Source organism: Zootoca vivipara, chromosome Z2 (genome assembly GCF_965207765.1).
Source record: "Zootoca vivipara chromosome Z2, rZooViv2.hap1.1, whole genome shotgun sequence".
In the NCBI taxonomy this organism is placed as follows: domain Eukaryota; kingdom Metazoa; phylum Chordata; class Lepidosauria; order Squamata; family Lacertidae; genus Zootoca; species Zootoca vivipara.
In genome coordinates, this window is record NC_142585.1 from 14,323,498 (window position 1) to 14,336,208 (window position 12,711).

The window sequence follows — 12,711 nt, forward strand, 5'->3', positions numbered from 1 at the left end:
TTGGTCAAAATGTCATTTTAAAAAACATTGCATGCTTGTAAAAATGTGTATACAGTCGTACCTCAGACATTGAACAGAATCTGTTCTGGAAGTCCATTCAACTTCCAAAACATTCAGAAACCAAAGCACAGCTTCCAGTTGGCTGCAGGAAGCTCCTGCAGTCAACTGGAAGCCATGAAAGCCACATTGGGCGTTTGGGTTCCAAAGAACGTTCACAAACCGGAACACTCACTTCCGGATTTGCGGCATTCAGGAGCCAAAGCGCTCAACTCGGAAGGCGTTTGGGATCCAAGGTACAACTGTACTACCAGAAACGCATACAGAATGTGTATATCAGGAGAAATACACTTAAATGCTGGTGAATTTTCTCTCTTTTTCAAGAAATCTGATGTAGAAAGGTTGAATTTAAGATTGGAAAAAATGAGAAACTTTGTGGATTTGTGGAAAGAGAGAAAATTGACAGATCCATGCGTCCCCACTAAGTTTGTAGAAGCATGAGGGCTGAATGCTGGTTCTACCACCATTAGCATGGGGATTTCAGCTTTCCTATATGGCATGTGAAGATCTTGAAAGCATGAGAGGTGTTTGCCTGGGTTGCAAACTCTGCCTTATCAGAAGCACTGTTGCTTGACAGCATTTATATCCCAACTTCTTTTCCGTAGAGATCAAGATGGCATGCATTGTTCTCCCCCTCCTCCTTTAATCCCCTCAACAACCCTGTGAGATATTTGCGGCTGAGAGCCAGTGACTGGTCCAAGGTCAACCAGTCATCTTCATGGCCAAGAAGGGATTTGAACCCTGGTCTCCTGGGTCCTAGTCCGGCACTCTAACCACTACAACACACTGGAGGGGACTGCAAGGCCTTCTATCTACTCTGCAGAAGGGCCAGGGCCTTTATATCTGCTCTTCTGAAAGACCGGCAACTTGTTCCTAACCATTCACTGCGCATTTGTTCTGTCACCGTCTGCCTGTGACATCAAGTCATTGCAATTAATTAGCCTTTGTGAGATCAATGCTCAGTTGCAAACTGATAATTTTCCACTGTAAAACCCTGACCTTTGAAAATGCTTTTACAAACTAAAAACAACAACAAAATAACCCCTAAACAGCTTGTCACTTCATTGTAGCAATCTATTAAAAGCCTAAATGTGTCAGACTGTCTCAGCAGTAAGGCAGACACATTACAGATCAAGAGAGAAAATATTTGGATCTTGTTACATAAACCAAGCAGAAGCTTCATGTACTTGTTGCAAGCACAGGACCACAAACTGGCTTTCTTTCCTCTGTCAACAGTGGAAAAGGTGCAGCCTTCAAGGTTTTGATGGAATACACCAGGGGTCAGCAACCTTTTAAAGCTGTGGGCCGGTCCACTGGCCCTCAGACCATGTGGTGGGCCAGACTATGCTGGGGGTGGGGAGGAATGAACAAATTCCTATGCCCCACAAATAACCCAGAGATGCATTTTAAATAAAATGACACATTCTACTCATGTAAAAACACCAGGCAAGCCCCACAAATAACCCAGAGATGCGTTTTAAATAAAAGGACACATTCTACTCATGTAAAAACACGCTGATCCCCGGACCGTCCATGGGCCAGATTGAAAAGGCGATTGGGCCACATCCGGCCCATGGGCCTGAGACTGCCTACCCCTGGATTACATTGTCCATCATCCTGTTGTATATACAGTATATGCACAAGGCTGGTGACACTGAATGCTTTGCACACAGAAAAAAGAAAGGAAGAAGGAATAATATTGAAGGCTACCAAAGAACTAGAGAAGATAAAACTAGACTTTGATTTACTTTCTCAAACACACACACAAACACAAACGCACATCCTCTTTCTAGTATGTATTTTGTTTCCTACATTTCCATTTGTATTGATCAAAAGAGATCAATAGGTGACCTCACTAATGAAAATGCTTTTCAGTTACCCATCTCAGTTCAATAGCCAGATTGAAAGGGCACTTTCTCCAATTCTTTCATCAATGTATGTACAGCCATTTCTTACTGTTCATCTGCTGCTCTATACTGAGATGGTGAAAAAATTATCCTGCCATTACTTGGAGGGCAGGCATTAGGCTTTGACATCTGTGCCTCTTTTGTAATTCTCTTACATCTCAGTGGGCTTCAGCAAAGAGTATTTCAGCTGGATCATGCCCCTAAGAAGAATAATTATAAGTGGAAGAATCTCTTAAATGAAGGCATTTTAATTAGCGCTATGCTGAAACCTGTCCTCCAATTTCTTGGAAGTCTTCTTCCCCTACAACAGAGATGTCAGTTTTAATGCAACATCTTGGTGCTTTAGAATTTCTTTTAAAATTCAGTGTGTGTTATGTGTTGCTTATTGTTGCTATTACTTAAATTTGTAAAACACCCTAACCCAAAGATCCCAAGATAGTTAACAACATAAAAATACAAAATGAGAGTTCAAAATAAATTAATAATAATAAACCCAAAAACCTCCTCCCACAAACACATTTATAAAGCCATATAATGTTAAGCACCAGAATGCCTGGTTGAAGACAAGGTGAGCCTCCCTGGGAACAGCATTCCACAAAGAGGAAGCCACCATTTGATGTGATCACTATTTGTGTCTGCATTTTGCTTTCCATTAAATATTTCTTCAGTAGTCTTCAGCCTTCCAACCTCCTATAAAAACAGGATGGATAGGGAGACCGGGGGGGGGGGCATTTTTTAAATTTGGAAAGGGAACTACTTAATGAGGCACAGGGGTGCGAACTTGGCCCCTACTTGTGACGCATCCTGCCCCCCACCTGGCAAGAAGATCACCCCCATCTCCCACTAGGGGAGCGCTTGCATGGCTCCGGGGCGCCACCCTGGCCCACAAGGACAGCACACTGCCGGCCCTCTCGGGGCTGCCCAACCTCATCCACCTCAGCATCCTCCTCCTCGAAGCAGCCCAGGGGCAGGTAGAGCAGCACTCTTGCTCCACTGCTGCCACCTCCATCCATGAGCACTCCAACAGGGCCGAGTAGCAGGAGCCGGATATCGTGGTGCAGGTGCTGCCTGGGCAGCGGGTAGGTGTGCAGGTGGCCCAGGGAGTGATGAGGCATCAGGCGCCCATGGGGCAGAGGGAGGCGCATGGGGTCTTTGGCACCAGCCAACACCAAGGCTTCCTCTGAGCCCCCCTCACATCCTGCCCCTGTGGCGGTGGGGGATGGCAGCCCCTTCAATATTGTGAAGGCTCAGTCCCCTACCCACCAATATTGAGGGAGCCCCAGCACCTTCTGCCCCTTATAGGTCAGGTGCACCTGACCATGCATATAAAATTTGACAGAAGATTGCAGTAATTCCAGAAATATCTATGCAATCTAAGGGGTGGGGGGGAGGGGGGATGATGTATTTGCCTTTGTTCTGTCGCAGAATGGAAGGAAAAATGAGTTTTCTTTTCTTTCTCCCCACTTCCAGCCATTCACTGAAGACAGGAGAGGGGGCCCTCATAAGAATCTTAACAGCTGTTTGGTTTCTGAAACTCTGAGTTGAATTGAATTTGGGGTCCTGCCCTGGGACAGCCCTGCCATAGGAGTCAACTCCTAGGGGCCGATGAGTCTTAAGCCCCACCCCAATAAAATATTTGAGGGGCCCGTCCCCCCAAAGTTGATGAGCATTGCCACTCAAATAGTGTGTGTGCACTTCATCATGTGATTTATTATGCTTTCCTGACCCCCCCTATTTTAATCAATTTGGCAACCCTGATGCCCTGTCCTGTGATTGTAGTCAAGACATTCCTCAGATACCTTGGTAGCGCAAGTGGCAAGCATCCCATTTTTTTCTCTGTAGGCCACAGAAGGCACATAGTTGTGATGAAAGCAGGTTCTGCTGCTCTGGTTAAAATCCTTCCCAGACCGAAGTTAATATTTTTTGTTGTTGTTTTCAGCTTGACTGCTTTATAAAACTCCAGCTGTGATGAACCAATAGCAAAACCCTATTACTGTTTTTCCCCCCTTGGTCAAATGACAGTAGATGAAATCCTTGGCTTGTTATGCAAATACCTGAAAGGGGGTACACTGACTCAAAACATTTCAGAGCTTATTTCCTAGCTAGCAGTTTGCTTCATATTTCATTAGTAAGACCATAGCAGATTACTGAAAATAAGAGTGGCTGGTATAGATTTGGACAATATTCCATTAGGATTTATGTGGAACATATATTGTGGGCCTGGATAGGATACAGAGGACTTGTGATGTCAAGAAACATTGTTTCTCCTTTATTAAGAGCCTGGGATGGCAGTTCCTAGGGAAATCTCCCTTATCTCTATGATATAAAGCTTTGTGTATGTTATAGGTGTATTATCTTTCATAACCTATAAACAAAGTAGGGAAAAACTGAAATGAAAGCAAGTTCTTATGCATCCCTATTTCTGTGTTCACATAAGAACTACATTTCAATTCATTCTAAACATCCTATGAAATGCGAAATGCATTACATTTAATTCCAAATTTACATTCTCTCACACACATACCCATGTACATGAATGCATGCTGACTGATAAAGATCTGATAAAATGTACACTAGTTGACAAAGCTGACAGTCTAAAGTGCTCTAACAGGGTTTGGGAATAAAAGGTCCAAGACTCTCTATTTTGCCCCACAGAATCTATCCAAACTATAGCTCCTCTCCCTAAGTCACAGCCCTCACCAGACCTACTTTGCATCCTCCTTGAGTGCCTTGGCTGATACCTGGACCATGGAACTCCCCAGTGGGAAATTTGCAGGCACCAAATATCAGCTTTATCAAACCACACAGGGGACAAATTTAGTTCGGTTTTCATTTAAACATGAACCTGCCTAACTCACCCTTTCTCGTACAACGCAAGAATCTGAACACAGTCATCTTTCCAAACCTGTGCTCCTCACACAATTTTGTGATGCAGTTCTCCAACCAAAGAATGTTTCAAAAAATGCATTATGTTTAGGGAAAATGTGCACAAGGATGAATATATGATCAGAAAGAACATATAAACATGTATTATACTATGGAAAAGTGCATGCAGAAATATATACGTTTGTCAAAATTGAATAGAAAAATGTGTTTATTGAGAGTAGTTTGTGATAAAATGCTGAAGAATTGTCTAAGAATAAGAATAATGAGAATTGTCATGAGATTATATATATATATACACACACACACACACACACACACACACACACACACATACACACACATATATATATGATCATATATAATCATTTATGATGGGTATGGTTCCAGTGGGTGAGATATATTGTAGATCTGTCCTGCCAGTCAGATCCAGTTTCCCAACCCTGAATTCACTGCCTCAGCTTCCAATATGTGTGGGGTTTTCTTTCCTTTTTTTTTTTGTTAGCTTCCCTTTGCTGTAGTTTACGACAGAGTTGACCATGTGTGGTTTGGAAAGCAGGCAGGACTGACTCCACTGATTTCCTTGGTGACCTTTTCGACTGTCAGCTCAAAACAATTTAGTCTATTTTAAGTCATTTGAGAGTACTGTAAACATTATCCATGGGGCTTGGGAAGGACTGTCTAAACCCTGACCTTTGAAGCTGATGGCAGCAGGGGCGGGGGAGAGAGAGAGAAACCTATTCCACTTTAAGGCATTTTAGATCGAGATTATAAAGGTCTTCTACCCTTAATGGAAGGAGGGAAAGAATGCAGAAATAAAGTTATTTTGTTTCATGCAAGTATTCAGTTCTTAGGAGCAAACAACACAATAAAATGCATGCTGCAACACCATTGTGTGTGACGAAGTTCCTGTGTAGTCTTTCTTCTTTAAGAGGCTGGTTTAGTAAAAGAACTACAGTAGAACCTTGTGTTACCTACCATCCTCCTTGCAAATGCTTCGGGTTACGAGCTCCACTAACCTAGAAGTAGATGCTCCGGGTTGTGACCTTTGCCCCAGGATGCGAGCGGAAGTCGTGCGGCAGCAGCGGGAGGTGCCATTAGAGAAAGTGTGCCTAGGGTTATGAATGGTTTCGGCTTAAGAATGGACCTCCAGAACAGATTACCGGTAAGTTAACCAGAGGTACCACTGTATTTGCATCAGCACAGGGGGCAGGAGAGACAAACAGGGAATGTCCATTTCCTTGACAGTTGCTTTCTCTCTGAAAGACTTCCTAAGCAATCAGGGTTGCAGACTTATTCCTGGAAGGCTGCATTATAGGTGGAGCATAGCTGCCAAGTACCCCGTTTTCCCCGGGAAACCCCCTGTTTTTACTTACCTTTTCCCGGTGGTCCCCCGTATCACTTCGTCTCCCGTTTTTCTCCATTATTTTCTCCTGCCAGCGGCCATTTTTTTTCTTTTTGATTTGCCCTTCTATGGGCACCAAAAATGGCCGCCGCCGGCTTCAAAAGTCGCATCTACGCATGTCCGGAAGTGCATAGACGCGACTTCCGGTGTCGGTGGCGGCCATTTTTGGTGCCCATAGATGGGCAGAACAACACCGGAAGTTGCGTTGATGCACTTCCTGACATGCGTAGAAGCGACTTTCGAAGCCAGCGGCGGCCATTTTTGGTGCCCATAGAAGGGCAAAGCGACACCGGAAGTTACGTCGACACAACTTCCGGTGTCACATGGCTGCCGGTCCCGGATTCTGCAGTCCGGGACTTGGAAGGTAAGAGGTGGAGCCAGAGCCAATGACTGGCAGGGCCAACTAATTCTAGTTCTGTCTCCATCCCCATTCCTGTTGTGTTGCATAAAGGCAACATTGAGGCCAAGGAGTAGGAAGCTGACAAGCTCTTGTATGTAAGAAAGCAGGCAGATGTAGGCTGGCTGAAGGCACTCTGAGGCTGACAGGGCAGAGACCTAATGCTGTTGCTGGGGGTTCTTTGCAATAGAACAAGGAGCCATCAGAGTTTCATCGTGACAAGCCACAACACCAAAATTCCCCTCTTCTAGACAGCTACTATATCAGCCCCAACTAGCATGGCCTGTGGTCAAGGATGATGGGAGTTTTAGTCCTTGCAACATCCGTAGGGTCGCAAGTTCTCCAACCTTGGGATGATTAATGTATGCTGCATCAGTCCCAACAGCAGCTACACTTGAGAATTAGAAGACAGTTGTTTGATATTGCTAAGGATACAAGGGCTTTGCTGCTGGCTTCCCACAAGCATCTGGTTGGCCACTGTAAGAACAGGATACAGGGCCAGATGGGCCATTGGCCTGATCCAGGAGGCTATACTTATATTCTTATGCTGCTGGAAACCCAACCAGATGGATGGGGTAATAATAATAATAATAATAATAATAATAATAATAATAATAATAATAATGGGACCCAGGTGGCGCTGTGGTTAAACTACTGAGCCTAGGGCTTGCTGATCAGAAGGTCGGCGGTTCGAATCCCTGTGACGGGGTGAGCTCCCGTAGCTTGGTCCCAGCTCCTGCCAACCTAGCAGTTCGAAAGCACATCAAAATGCAAGTAGATAAATAGGAACCGCTACAGCGGGAAGGTAAATGGCGTTTCCATGTGCTGCTCTGGTTTACCAGAAGTGGCTTTGTCATGCTGGCCACACGACCTGGAAGCTATACGCCGGCTCCCTCGGCCAATAATGCGAGATGAGCGCGCAGCCCCAGAGTCGGTCACGACTGGACCTAATGGTCAGGGGTCCCTTTTAATAATAATAATAATAATAATAATATTAATAATAATAATAATGTTTTTACTTCTTTGGATTTATTTTTATTTTTACTGTGCTTTTGTACTGCATTGTATTTTTTTTTCCAGTTTCAACATTTTATTTTTATACCCTGGTACTACTTTTGTAAGCTATTTAGAAACTCTTTCGTTTCAAGTGGTTTATAAATATATGTAATACATAACAGTGCAGGAGCCCTGTAATCTTTTGCATTGGGGAACATTATTGTTGTTGTTGTTATTAATCCCGCCGATCCTCCAAAATGAGCACAGGCAAACACACACATGATTAAACATTGCCAACATCTTTTTTTTTTTTAAAAAAAGAAGAAGTTCCAGAACAGAAACAGACTGGGAAAAGAACCTCAGTCAAAGAGCTTGTTAGAAGCAGAAGGTTTTCAGTAGGCACTGAAAAGTCATTGGAAAAGTACATGTTTAATATTCTAGGGAGTGAATTACTTAGGTCAGGTGCTACACCAGCTAAAGGCCCAGTTGCTTTACTGTTGTGGAAGAAACCTCCTGGTAAGATGGAATCTGCAGGAGGCCCTTGCCTGCAGAGTACAGTGATAGACTGGGTATATATAAGGTTCAAGGAAATCTTTGTAAAGTGAGAGCCTCACTTCAAACCTATTGATTCTAAAATTTTAGAAGTAAATGGCTCTCATTGATTGAACATATGAAAACAATAGATATAGTATGGATATTGATGAATATAATAGCTTTGCCATGTGGTAAGAATATACTGGCAGAACCATATTGATTATTTATCACTATGAATACATACATATATATGCATACAGAGGGGGGGGAGAGAGGTGAATGTTTTTTTTTAAAAAAATGTTATTTTTAATGTGCAAATAATAGGGAGTAATGGCTCCCAGTTTGTGGAATGCTCTCCCCAAGCAAAGCACACCTGCACCGTATGGTTGGTTGTTAGGCACCCAGGCCATCAATGTTTATTTGAGAGGGTAGTTAGGTGAATGGCTTTTCTTTTTGCTTTTGCTTTAAGTGAGGTGGGTGGGATTTGTCCTTTTAAATCTATTTTCAGTTAAACATTTCAGTTTCTCTTTGCGTGGACAGGCGGAGTCCCCCAAACCCGCAGGCGACCCCCCCCCGAGCGGAATAAATACACGAGACAACGTGCTATGGGATTCAAATTGGCCACAACTTAATTCAAATTCAGATGTAGGGAGATCTTGGCTTCAGGCATTGGGCGTTATCCTTCCCAGTCCCCAGCCGGGGTTCTGGGAGGCTTCGGGGTCATCCACATGTATGGGAGTTGGGGCTGGCTCTGGAGAACATATGTTCAAGCAGAGAGAGCCCCCCCCCTGTTCACCGCCGCTGGAAGGTGGGAAGTGTTGACACCTATTGGTATGGTCAAGGCTTCCCCCGATACCCCTATCTGGTCGCCGCAAAGGGGTGAGGTCTCCGCCTCACGCCCCTCCCTCTAGGAAAATCGCCAAAGAATTCCGCCCAAGGCCTGACACCGCAAAGTTGTGAAGTATTGCTACGGGAAAGGCGAAACCTGCCAATGCAGGGAAATTCCTTTCTGACCCTTCAACAGCGGCCTTGACATAGCAGCGCCTGAGAACCTGTAGAGAAAAGGTTAACCTGCAAAAGAACATGAATGAAGGGTGTGGAGGGTGGGAGAAGCTCTGGAACCAACTGGTGCTTGGAGGTAAGATTCAAATGCTATTGTCCGAGCCGGTTTGTCCCTCTCCTTACCTGGCCATCCCCTGGCAACACCTCCCCAGGCAGGTTTGGATGTCAGACTTGGGTAGGCGGAGACCCCTGGCATCCTACCTGGGAAGGCGGTGACAGACCTGAACTTCCAGGGAGCGCCTTCTGGGATTAGGGGGTTGCGCGTGTCCACGCAAAAAGCACCCCCCATTGATGTGTGGAGCGGTCATTGTTGTTGTTTTTAACATCTGATTTCAGTGTCTTTTTAATTTATTGTTGTTTAAGTACTTTGAGATGCCTTAGTGCAAAAATATGGCTAATAAATACAAAATATTTCATGTGTTGAAATTATAATAAATATTAAGAGAAGGGAGGGAGGCAGCGATTGGTCTTTTTGCATATTTGACAGGAACAACAACTAGTTTAAACCCTCCTTTTTAACCATTATAGTTTTCTAACTACAAAGCCCAGAACCCCTGGGAGGAAATACATCTCACTTACATCTAAAGAGAGGGATTACTGTCAAAGTGAGTAGTCCCCTACCTTTTATTTTATTTTATTTACAATATGTCTGTGCTGCTCTGCACCAAAGTTATTTCCAGGGTGGTTTATGCAATTAAAATGTCAGAACAACTCAAAGCACACAGACCATGTAACAACTGGCAGGGAAAAAAACAACTCTCAAGAAAATTTGTAGGATGTTTAACATTTAAAAGCAACTGAATGAAAGTAGAGATGGTCACAGGCAAATCCCCCTAGGGAAGGCATACCATGGACAGGGTGATACTACAACCCAAAGGCACAATGTATTTACTCTTATGAAACTGCAGGTTATTACAATAATCTTGCCAATGTCCTTATCTGTTTACAATTTATTTGTGCATATTCAATAAACCATTCTTATATAAAAAGTTTGTTATTAATAAATAATTAAAGTAGATGAATAAAAGAATAAGTTAAGTTAATTTAGAATATGCAGGAAACGATAAATATAAATTTAATGAACTGCAGAAAGAGGAGGAAGTTGAGTTCTGAAATGTTAAAATGACTATAAAATGTATATTGAAATGTATATAACTGAAAATCACAAAATAATAATAATAATAATAATAATAATAATAATAATAATAATAAAGGCACAAGAAATTGGGTAGTTTGGTGATGATGTACCCTCCCTTCACTGTAAGTTCCCATGGTGGGTCATAGCAATTTAAAAATGCATTTTGAAAAACTGTTTAAAATATTTTTTAGTCACAGGAATAGGTAGGGTACTAAAATATCTCCCTCCCAAGTGTTGTAGGACAGGTTAAACCAGGCATCCCCAAACTGTGGCCCTCCATATGTTTTGGCCTACAACTCCCATGATCCCTAGCTAAGAGGATCAGTGGTTAGGGATGATGGGAATTGTAGTCCAAAACATCTGGAGGGCCAAAGTTTGGGGATGCCTGGGTTAAACAAATGTATTTTCAGCCTACAATAGAAACTATATAATGAAGTTGCCAAATGCACATCTGAGGGGAGTGAATTCCACAATTTAGGGGTTCCCACATAGAAGGCATTCTCCCAAGCCACTGCCATCCCAAACGTCTGAGGGTAGAGGGCCAAGAAGGTTTGTAGGGAAGGAGGTAGGGAGGTAGAGGGCTTTAAACACTAAAAGCTCTAGGAATTGGGCCTGGAAATGAACTGTTGCTTTAGAAGGGAGGTTGTGTGGGATCTAAAGGTAACCCCAGCGAGTAATCTCACCATTACATTTTAGATAATTTGAACCCTAGAATCTTAGAATTGTAGAACTGGAACGGACCATGAGGGTCATTTCCGAGTTCTCTTGAAGGGTACCCCACATAGAGTGCATACTCGAGAAATGAATGACTAAAATTGCATACTGCTAATTGTTTTATATATAAAATATGGTCTAAGGGAGGGGGTGGTATCTGCTCTGTGGAAACCTAGAAGAGCACTTCAGAGGAAGGAGGAGCCCATTTCTGATTATTGTTAATATTGATGGTTGTGAACAGAATGAGTGGGTGTGATACATTCATGCCTCTCTGTAGGACCTGGCACATGGAGCCTACAGATCCTATACAAGTGTGTGCTTCTTTCAGGAGGATTGGTTGCCTGTTCCCAGGAGTCTGGTTGTGGCACCAACCATTTAACTGATAAGTTGTTTCATTGAAGCAAGCCTCCAGGGTAGCAATGAAGATCAATGCATACATGCAGCTTCAAACTACCATCCAGCTGTTGGAGACTCCAGATGTTTCTCCTTAAAATGAACTACATAGTACCCCCTGCATAACATATTCTTCCTCTATATTTTTTGTCCATTTCGCGACAGAAATGCAAAGCTTCCTCTATCACAGCCATGGAAACTAGGGAGAATTGCCCTCCTGGGTAAGACAGGCAAGAGATTCTTCTTAATTACAGGAGCCGACAGATAGCCTTACATGAATAAGAGATCTCTTTGGCACAGACCTCTTGTGTGTTTTGAAAGCAGAGATAAAAATAATCATTCTGTTTCCTCGCAAAGCTACACACAAAATCTGACTAGAGCCAGTGCTTTGGGCACAATACTCAATGAGATGGACCCATGTAAAAGCTGTTTCTCCTAGCTAGGTCATCTGTTTCAGATACCACACATTTGTAGAAAAACTGACTGCACTCAGTGTTCCTAGCCAGGGCTGCAAGTGGAAGCCCTGGCTAGGAACATGGGGGATATGCATATTTCTGAACATAATCTAGACTGTTTCCATATTCAAGCCAAGACCTAGCAGTGGAGCAATTTTAGCTAAGGGGAGCTTCTAGTCTTCTTTTTTTCCAGCTCACCTTATTTTGCTGCTTTTAAATTCACCAAAGACACTCTCCTGCCTGTTCGCCAGCTTTCACCTAGTCACTATTCCAATTTCACCACCTAGCCTCATGGCCAATGAGAACAGCAGTAGAGTTGACCTGTTTTGTCTCCTGTGATCTTTTGAACCCCTTGACAAGAGCTGCCTTTAACAGAAAAGAAGTCGTTTTACAAAGGACATGGGTGGCACTGTGGTCTAAACCAATGAGCCCCTTGGGCTTGCCAATCAGAAGGTCAGCGGTTCGAATCCCCATGACGGAGTGAGGTTCTGTTGTTCTGTCCCAGTTCCTGCCACCCTAGCAGCTCAAAAGCACACCTGTGCAAGTAGATAAATAGGTACCACTGCAGCGGGAAGGTAAACAGCATTTCCGTGCGCTCTGGTTTCCAACACAGTGTCACGTTGCACCAGAAGTAGTTTAGTCCTGCTGGCCACATGACCTGGAAAGCTGTCTGTGAACAAACACCAGCTCCCTCGGCCTGAAGTGAGATGAACATTGCAACCCCATACTTGTCTTTGACTGGACTTAACCTTCCAGGGGTCCTTTACCAG